The sequence below is a fragment of the Neophocaena asiaeorientalis genome, unplaced genomic scaffold (assembly GCF_003031525.2).
Source record: "Neophocaena asiaeorientalis asiaeorientalis breed wild unplaced genomic scaffold, Neophocaena_asiaeorientalis_V1.1 scaffold443, whole genome shotgun sequence".
Classification (NCBI taxonomy): Eukaryota; Metazoa; Chordata; class Mammalia; order Artiodactyla; family Phocoenidae; genus Neophocaena; species Neophocaena asiaeorientalis.
The window spans coordinates 1262425-1268424 of NW_020171808.1; the positions used below are offsets into that span (position 1 = coordinate 1262425).

Genomic DNA, 6000 nt, shown 5'->3' on the forward strand with positions numbered 1-6000 from the left:
AGGCCATAGGGCTGTCTAAGTACTGGGGACCATTAACAGGATGGGGAAAGCTGTACTTCTCGGAACTCTTCTCACAAAGGGAGTGGGTTGTGTTGGAAGAAATGGTTTCATAAAGTCACTCAACGCCCCCATCTCACCTCCCTCCACCTTCTCACCAGAGATCTAAGTCACAATGGACGATGCTAAAGTACTTCTCAATCGAAGGATGTGAGACTTGGTCACTTCAGAGTGGTGATTTCAGCAAGTGGGTGGATCTGCGGGGCAGCTTGGAGCAAAGCTGAATGGCTTGTGACAGTTGAGGAGGAATGAGGCATGGCCACCAGGGAGCCTCCTCCTGCCCCCCCTTTCATAGCACGTTCCTCTAAACGGTGCTGACATTTTAAAGAACCACTCTTTAAAGGCACACCAGTTTCTGAATGTTTCCAGGGTGCCTTGGACCAGCCCTGCCATCACAGGGAGTCTGACCAGGCAGACCAATGGTGGATGCTTGAGTGTGGTCCAGTCCTGAAGCAGAGGAAGAATTACGTCCTGAGGTCCTTTATAGTTGAAGATTCTAGGCCAACTGATGGAAAACCCTATCAAAAAATTCTAATAGTGCTCATAAAATATACCAAAAGAAGGAAAGAAAGAAAAACAGCACGTTTTTGCCAAATTTTGGCTGTAATGTTTGCTAACAGTTAAGTTCAGCTGTATGTAATTCTTATAATAGAAGGAATTAACTGCCCAGCCCTAGAACAAAAGAACCTGAATTGCAATCGGATAGACTCTAGCGGTGCCACTTAATCAGCCCTGTGACCGTGCACTTGTTATTTAATCCCTCCGAGCCTCACTTTTCTCATCTGTATAATTGGAATGACAAACTTAATTGCTGGAAATTTAAATGAGATGGTGTCCTGAAAAATACTGTCAGAGTGCCTTGCACACAAGTACTCAATAAATATTATTGAATTAATAACTAGCACATTAATAAATATTAGTGAATGTTACTAAGTAATAATCTGTAAAGCTTTATATGAAACCTTTATGAGGGTGATAAGACATGAGAGATATTTGGCCTTGAGAGCAGTGCATATGTGTAAAATTTAGAGTCAATAAATAAATTTATTCACAAGAAATATATTCCTTTTTTTTCCAAGAAAAAACCCAGAAGGAGTTAGTGAAAACATGTTCAAGGATTCTTAACATAATCAAATGTAATAGGGAATATATATCATGTACCAGCCCATATTGAATATGTAAACTGAAATCTCACAAAATCCCACTGGGAATCTCCCTGGAGGAACAGCAGCCTTTAATTAAGTATTGAACTCTTCATGCACACCACTGACATCTTCTAAGAAAGTGTCAATTCCTTGGAAACACAAAAAGATGTGCATATAATGTCAAAAGATGTACATAATATATATATGTGCACACACGTACATATACATACAGACACACAAATATATATAATTCCACGTTGCATTGATATATTAAATTTTTGTGAAAATTATTTTAAATGTCATGGTAAACTATGCGTAGCAGTAATTGTGTTCAGACTGGTTAGAAATACGGAAGCAAAAGCAACTGTTGGAAGTCAGCGGACTAATCCAGTTGACTGACACATCTATCACAGAAACAAAAACTGCATAGCAGAAGGAAGTGGTTATCTTGATCTTTCAAACTGTTCTCCAGTCAGCAGTGCATTTGTTTTAGCAGGTGTTGGAAAATATCCATGGTGAACTGGGAAGGGCACAGGACCAGGACTTGGAAAACAGGCCATGTAACTTAGTTAAGAAAGTCAAGTGACTTTTCTGCAATCTCAGTTTCCTCATCTGTAAGATGGCTATAAAAATTCCACCCTGCTTATTTCAGGAGGATGATCTGATCCACTCCCTCATTTCCCATATGAGAACACTGGGGAGTGAAGCAAATCCCTTAAGGTCACATAGCTAATCAGTGACAGAATCAGGACTAGAAATAAGTCTTCTGAAGTCTTGGACTTTCTGCAGTAACAAAGCTGCCATTGAAGCAACAGATAGGAAAGTGCTTAAAAAATGTAATGTAAGGCTTTCGTTCAGCGGAAATCTTATGGAGTTTCCCCTCTTAAATCACAGTCAAGATCTTCAGGTGGAAATTAATTCAGAGACAGCTTTTGAGACTGTGCCTGTACATTCAGCAATAGGCATCTTTCTTTTAAAATCAAATACAATCTGTTTCATTTCTCAACCAAGACACAAGAAGTAAACAATTAACTGAATTAATTCAGACACTGAAGTGAATTTTCAATGACCTGACTCGCCCAAGCTAGTTTTCTACAAAACCTAAATTAATCAGATAATTGCTAATTCTCCCTTTTGTTTTGTGTTGAAGGAAGTCTGTTTGTTAGAGTGAACCTAGTAGCAGAATAAACAGTCATAAAAAAATTTTTTTAAGTCCCAAACATGAACTAAATGACGGAGTTCTTAAGCACACTATTTCTTTGGGCATCTTCTCCAGTCATTATCTTAAAAGTTTAATTTTCTTTATCCTAACGTGAACATTACTACTGCTTTTGTGATTTAAAGAGGACTTTTTCAGCAAACAAATGAAAAAAATCAACCTAAGCCAATAATTCAGGATTTTGTGAACATGCTTTGTCACATTGTCAGTAGAACAAAAATTTAAATGCCTCTCTTGGCATGACTAAAAACAACAGTTAAATCTTTCAAATTCTCACCGACACATCTTAAAAATACAGTCAGTTTGGTATGGTTTTAAATAATCTCCACTTAACTGCTATCAGTTTTAAAGTTAAGCAAACAATGCTAATTATCCTCCTTAGAATATCAGGAGGAAAGTTTAGAAGTAATTTAATTAATTGGCTCTGAAAAATTAATTACACGTGAAATGAGACTCATTAGGCCCTTCCTGTCTCATCAGAATTTCAGACTAAAGAATAACCCATCTCTCTCATCACTTACACTTTCTCTGTGGTTCGGCTAGTATTAAAATAGACTATTGTGATGATAAATATTTTACCCCCCCAAAACTAGAACCAGAATATTAAAATGAACTAATGTGAACATGGTGCTCTTACATTTCCACTGTATTTTCTTGCATCTCCATGTAAAGACTTCACTCTGTGTGCACGCATGTGATCACTGAATTGACAAAACAAGTTAACTTTCAAATTCAGCACAGCAATATATTTTGGTTTTGCCATGTTGAGCGTAAACTAAAGTGAAAATGTCGCTAAAAACTGTATGTAACATCATAACTGTTGATTACTCAGTTTTCATAAAGAGTTGGCGAATTTTAACTCAACAGCTGTCACTACATTTAAAGTACATTTTAATTTAGGAATATTAACTTTGTGAATGTTTCTGTACATGAGGCTTGTGCTAGTGCCAAAGGTTCCAGAAAACCACTAGAGGATTTTCTTTTTTTAAAACAAACTTAGCACAACTTAAACCTCCCTGTTTGAAAATTCTTCAGTTTTACCCAGAAAAGGCTTTAATCATACTTGAATGCCTCTCCAGTGATTCCTTTGACGATACACACTGCATAAGGAAATGTATTTGATAGGTTGTAGTCTTGGAGGTGAGAGAATAAATAAAGAAACAGTATTGCCAGAGATGCACTGGACTCTTTTCTATGAGAAAACAAGGAAAACATTGGCATCCAGTAGAGCTCCTCCGCCCGTTTACTAAGTAAAGCAACCTGTAAATACTTAGAGCAATTACAGCCTACAGACCTCGGGCTCTGCAGCGGCGGGTGATTGCTAAAGTTAGCTCTCTCCCTTTCTGTCCTGTTGGAACAACTCATTTCCAAGTAAAATGTGCACGACAGATTGCAAACCCTTTGTACGAACTACTGAAACGGCACCGAGTACCGTGTTTCCTCTCATCCATACACATAGTACTCAAGCACAGAAATGCTCGTGCCCTCTGCACTAAAACCAGCTTTTCTGAGGACACGCAGGAAAAGTGAACTGAAAGCCACAACGAAACATGAACGCGGTGCCTTCAGCGTGCTGAACTCTCTGCAGTACTCACCCTTTTCGGCAGCTGAGCTTCTCCTTGGCAGCGCTTCTGGGCCAAAAGCTCTACCTTCCCCAAAATGTATGTCAGTGCAAGCCCAGACGAATCTTCCAATCCAGGAGAAGAAGAACCCTGCAGATCAAAGGCAGACGAGCAGCGAGATGAAATGCCCGTAATCTGATCGGTGATCAGTTGCAGCACATCAAAGGCAGGCCAAGTTTGCGTGTGTGCGCGCAGGGCTCTTGGAACGCTCCTTTCAGCAGGTAGTCGCCCTCCCGCCTCCCCGTCCTCGGATTCTTTTGTTTGACCCGGATCACGTTGCTTTCCTCCTTTTTTCTTGCACCCCGTTGGCCCGGCGGTGCCCCCAGCCCGGGCTGAGTGGCGGGACCGCAGCGCTCGGGTCCCCACGCTGCGCCCTGATTGCGCGCTGGAAGCTGCGCCTGGTGCCAGGGGGCCGCGCTGGATCCCTTTCATCTCGCCGAGCCGCGGATCCCATGACATCACCGCGCCGGGCCTGGCAGGAAGGCTGCACCGCCCGCGGGGAGCGCGCCCCGCCCCGGGAAGCAGGGCGGCCCGGCCTCTAATCGCGCTGCACGCCTGCGACTCACGCTGCGCAGCTCTGTCATCTGCTGCCCAGCTGGAAGGCCTGGCGGTACTGCGGGGTGATTCCAGCGGGAAAGGCCCCCTGATCCACCCTGGCTCCAGAGGACAGCATGTAATAATTGCCTCTCCCTTAGAGAAATCACAGTTCTTCCCAAAGACCGGGGGTCCAGAATCCAGAATGGTTCGGAGAAGCACCAGGACACTGCCAGGGGGAGAGGGTGACTTCTTCAAAGGGTGTTTTTGTTTGCCGTGTGACAAGTCCTTAAGGATTTTAAGTAAACTGTCTTTTCTTTGAAATTTACATTGTTAGACTTTGCCAATTAAACAGCGGTACTTTAATTAAAGTAATTAACGAGCAGATAACCAAGAGTTACCTAGTGTCTGATATCTGTCACCCTCTCACTTAAGGCCCTGGGCGGACACTTAATCTTAGTCTTGGTCTTAGTCTGGGATTCAGAAAATTAGATTTTAAAACAACGTGTACTTCTTAGATAGGTGTAATTTATTAACACTTGTGAAGCATTAAAATCCACAAAAGAGAAGAATGACGTAGAGGATTGTCTTGCCCCGTGCTTACCCCAAAACTGTGCTCCTTGCCTTTTAGGGCCGTTTCTGCTAAATCCACAGTTTGAACTCTTTACTCACTAAAAATCATCACATTAGTCTATTTATCCATAATTAAAATTTTGTACTTCCCTGGTGATGCAGTGGTTAAGAACCCACCTGCCAATGCAAGGAACACAGGTTCCAGCCCTGGTCCGGGAAGATCCCACGTGTCGCGGAGCAACTAAGCCCGTGTGCCTCAACTACTGAGGCTGCGCTCTAGGGCCAGTGAGCCACAACTACTGAACCCGTGTGCCACAACTACTGAAGCCCACGTGCCTAGAAGCCTGTGCTCCACAACGAGAAGCCACCGCAATGAGAAGCCCTCGCACCAAGCCTGTGTGCACCAACCAATGCAGCCAAACATGAATTAATTTTTAAAAAAAGAAAATATGCTTCAAAAAATAAAGAAATTTATTACACATTATCTAGAATTGTCTTCCTACCCTTCCTTAACAGTAGCAGATTCAGTAAAATAAGCTTACTTTATTTTTAGTATTTATCCAAATAGAAAATAAAAAAATTCATCTTCTTTACGATCTAGGTTACAGTGCATTTCTGAATTCCAGACCACTCTTTTACGGCCTGAAGGAAAATTTTCTAATGGCAACTTGCCAACTTTTAGAAGGCCAGTTAAAAATATTTTTGCAAAACTTAGAAGACAACAGAATTTAATTTATATAACTTACATAACCTTCCCTTCCTAATTACTTTCATCTAATTTTCTCCTGATGTGATATTTGAAAATGTAGTTTATGGTGTGTTTATTTCCAGACTTCTATGATTCTCGAAC

General features: G+C 41.5%; 1 protein-coding gene across 1 annotated transcript in view; it reads right to left on the bottom strand.

Moving 5' to 3' along the window:
* Positions 1 to 4268, bottom strand: part of TNFRSF19 (TNF receptor superfamily member 19) — a 90777-nt gene extending 86509 nt beyond the window's left edge. Inside the window, exon 1 of the mRNA XM_024755302.1 lies at positions 4017 to 4268. The gene's annotated coding sequence lies outside the window, so the exon portion shown is untranslated. The remainder of the gene's footprint in view (positions 1 to 4016) is intronic.
* Positions 4269 to 6000: the final 1732 nt, after the last annotated feature.